This window comes from Medicago sativa, chromosome 8, assembly GCF_051527215.1.
Source record: "Medicago sativa cultivar Bolivia chromosome 8, Bolivia_mono, whole genome shotgun sequence".
NCBI classification, from domain to species: Eukaryota; Viridiplantae; Streptophyta; class Magnoliopsida; order Fabales; family Fabaceae; genus Medicago; species Medicago sativa.
The window spans coordinates 85,342,162-85,346,431 of record NC_140756.1 but is presented as its reverse complement, the minus strand read 5'-3'; the positions used below and the strand labels follow the sequence as shown (position 1 = coordinate 85,346,431).

Genomic DNA, 4,270 nt, shown 5'->3' with positions numbered 1-4,270 from the left:
AGTGCTTTGAGCTTTACCTGATTGCTTCCAAAACCAAACAAAATGGCAGAATCACTCCTCTTTGGCGTGGCAGAATCATTCATCGGAAAACTTGCATCCGTTGCTGTGGAACAAGCTTCCCTAGCGCTCGGTGTCTACGACGATCTTCAAGAAATAAAAAACACTGTCTCACTCGTCAAAGAAGTGTTGTTGGACGCTGAACAAAAGCAATGGCAGAACAATGAACTACGTGAATGGCTGAAACAGATTAAGCGCGTCTTCTACCATGCCGAAGATGTAATCGATGATTTCGAGTGTGAGGCCTTGCGAAAGCACATCATCAACACATCAGGTAGCATCAAAAGGAAGGTAATACGTTTCTTCTCAAATTCTAATCCTCTTGTTTATCGCCTTAAAATGTCGCATCAAATCAAACACATCAAAGAGAGATTTGATAAGGTTGCTGCTGATACTGATAGGCATAAGTTTGGTCTTCAAATCAATGATACTGATCATCGTGTTGTCAAAAGGCGCGAATTGACACATTCATATGTGAGTGATTCTGATGTGATAGGAAGAAAACATGATAAACAAAAAATCATTGATCTGTTATTGCAAGATAGTAATAGTCTCTCTGTTATTCCTATTGTTGGAATTGGAGGATTAGGAAAAACTACACTTGCAAAGGCAGTGTTTAATGATAAGAGTTTAGATGAGACTTTTCCATTGAAGATGTGGGTGTGTGTCTCTGATGATTTTGAACTTAAGAATCTGCTTGTTAAAATCCTCAATTCAGCTAGTGTTAGTGGTTCTGCTGCTGATCCTAACCCAATTCACCAAGAGAACTTTACAAACCTTGATTTGGAGCAGCTACAAAATCATCTGAGAAATGAGATTGCTGGTAAAAAGTTCTTGCTCGTCTTGGACGATGTACGGAACCAGGATCATGTCAAATGGGTTGAGTTGAAGAATTTAATACAAGAAGGTGCTGAAGGAAGTAAAGTCTTAGTGAGTGACTACACGTAGCCACTCAATTGCTGAAATGATGGGCACCAACACATCATACATTTTGGAAGGTCTTTCTCCAGAGGATTCCTTGTCTGTATTTGTCAAACGGGCTTTTAAAGATGGAGAAGAGAAAAATTATCCAGAATTGATTGAGATTGGGAAAGAAATTTTACAAAAATGTGGGGGGCTTCCTTTGGCCATAAGAACATTGGGAAGTTCTCTATTCTTAAAATTTGATAGCGAAGATTGGAAGTTTATCAAGGACAGTGAAATTTGGGATTTACCACAAAAAGAAGATGACATTTTGCCAGCCATCAAATTAAGTTATGATCAACTACCTTCTTATTTAAAAAGATGTTTTGCTTGCTTCTCTCTCTTTGAAAAGGACATTAATTATTTTTCTAATTTTGATGTTAGTGGGATATGGGAGGCACTTGGTTTTCTTCCACAACCAAACAGAGGTAAAACCTTGAAAGATATTAGTAATCAGTTTCTGCACGAGCTACGGTCAAGATCATTTCTTCAAGATTTTCAAGACTTTGGTGGTGGTGTTTGTTCATTTAAATTGCATGATTTAGTGCATGATCTTGCATTGTATGTTGCAAAAGATGAGTTTCAATTGTTGAAATTTCATAATGAAAATATACTCGAGAATATCCTTCATCTATCATTTATTAAAAATGATTTGCTTGGCCTAACACCAGTTCCTACTGGTCTAAGAACCATGCTATTTCCCAAGGGAGCAAACAATGAAGCTTTCTTGAAAACTTTGGTGTCAAGGTGCAAATTCTTGCGGGTTTTACAGTTAACTGATTCTACATATGAGAGTTTGCCCCGCTCTATTGGCAAATTAAAACATTTAAGATATCTCAATCTTGTGAATAATAAAGAATTGAAGAGCCTCCCTGATTCAGTGTGCAAACTCCAGAATCTGCAGACTTTGAACCTCAGTGGTTGCATAAACCTTCAAGCATTACCCAATGGAATAGGAAATTTGATGAGCCTTCGGAAGCTACATATAACTACAAAGCAATTTAATTTCCCGGACAATGAGATTGCAAAATTGACTTCTTTAGAATTTTTAGCTGTCAATTATTGTGACAATCTAGAGACCTTATTGTTTGAAGGGATACAACTTTCTAATCTCAAGTGGTTGGATATTGATTCTTGTGGGAATCTAAAGTCTATGCCATTTCATGTTATTCCCAACTTAGAGGCTTTGGGGATTGATGATTGTCATAAGTTGAAACTGTCATTCGGCAATGACAGCCAAATCCCAAAGTTAAAGCTGAAGTTGCTAACTCTTCAATCATTGCCACAACTTGTGAGGTTTCCTGAATGGTTGCAAGGATGTGCCGCCACATTACACTCCTTGTCAATAAATGACTGTGAAAATCTTGATGAGCTTCCTGAGTGGTTATCAGCTCTAATTTGTCCCAATATACTTGCAATTCAAAATTGCCCGAAATTGCTTTCGCTCCCCGATTGCCTTTCAAACCTTGAAGTTTTATATATTAAAGGTTGTCCTGAATTATGTAGAAGATACCAGCCTGGAGTCGGACGTGATTGGCACAAAATATCACACATCAAACTAGCGTACGCCGAATCAACATAATTCAAAAATTAAAAGGAATTTACAGATATCACAGTCAAGATTTAAAGGTATTAAGTTTCTTTTATTTTTATTTGTTTGCAATAATAAATTGTTTATAAGACTCTTTTTTTACTTTAGCTACTATTTTGAAAGGTGATTGCTAAAAATTGCATTTGAAGTATTAGGCACATGCCAGAGTGTAATTAAGATTTATTTTGTATGTTTCTATTTTGCCGTTAAAGAATAACCGTACATTTTTTTTACTAATGAGACGCACAGCCAAATAAGTTCATTATTAGTTTGAAGTATGATATAAATAATATACAGTTTTCATTAAAATAAAAATAAAAAAAAATCCCTCAAAAAAATTTTGGTAAAAAAAAATTATAAATAATATAGTTAGGGTGTGTAAGCGGTTTGGACTTTGGACAAAACCGAATTAAATTGATGTAAATTGACTCGGTTTGATTCGGTTTTTAATTTTAAGATACAAAGAACCAAGCCGATATTAATACCACCACACATTTTATTGATATCACTCCTCACACAACTCTCACACTTAAGCTTCAACCCAACATCTTGAAGCCTAACCAAAAAAAAAATACTCCTCCTAGTCCAGTCCAAGTCGAATATTTTGTTGCTAGGAAGGATGAAAGCAATATAAAGTTAAAATTAATTTCATCTGTTCAAATTAAAAATAAATTTAATGTTCTACATTCTAACCGTGTATTTATTTCATTTTAGGATGGTGAATTGGTGATGCAAGTCAATGAAGATGTTTGAAGTTGAAACTTATTTTGTTTATCAAATCATTTGAGTCAAGTTATTTAAGTGAGCTATCATTTTAATTTATCTTCTAAATTTATTTGGTATCATTTTAAGTGAACCATTGGTATGTAATTTGAGATATGAAGTTGTAAAGTTTGTATTTCGACATGTAATATGCAATACTCCCTCCGTTCCATAATATAAGCAAAAAAAACTCATTTTTATTGTCCCAAAATATAAGCAAAAAAGACAAACTTTTATCCTATTTAATCTTGTTTTTTTAAAAAATCTCTTTTCCAAGAAAAACTTTTGTTTATTCTCATAAAATTAAATGCAAATTACATTCAATTTTCTTTCTCTTTCATTTTTTCCATAACCAATAGCCAATGAAAATTGTTTTTACATCTTCCTATAAAACTTTTTCCAAAGAAAACACAAAAAACTATACTCCAAATTCTTATGTTTTAGTTTTCTTAATAAGTGTGATTTTTTTTTTCTTATAAATTGAGACGGAGGGAGTATGTTGTAATTTGAGATTTAATATGCAAGTGAAATTGGTTTAGTATACATGGTTTGTATGATGGTATAAGTGCATTATGGATTATAATATGCATTGATTATAAAACTGCAGGGTTTATAAATTGCATGGTATGTATGATGGTAAAAATGTAGTGTTTAAAGTACAATGAAATTGATTTAATATGCAAAGTAACAATGATAAAATGTGTATGAAGAATCATGACTTTCACGCTGACAATCTTTCAAATACAATCTTATACAATCTTTTGCTAGAAATCTATTTAATTATTCAATTATATGTTACTAAGACTAGAATTTTGAAAGTACACACAATTCTAAACATAGCATTATCTCTAGTGTAGGTTTCTTTTGTATGGATGTTGTGAAACATGACATCTATAG

The 4,270-nt window shown here is 33.3% G+C and overlaps 1 pseudogene across 1 annotated transcript; it reads left to right on the top strand.

Moving 5' to 3' along the window:
- Positions 1 to 3,418, top strand: LOC146902555 (putative disease resistance protein RGA1; annotated as a pseudogene). The gene is made up of 2 exons (XR_015022351.1): positions 1 to 2,649; positions 3,326 to 3,418. The product of XR_015022351.1 is annotated as a putative disease resistance protein RGA1 (transcript).
- Positions 3,419 to 4,270: the final 852 nt, after the last annotated feature.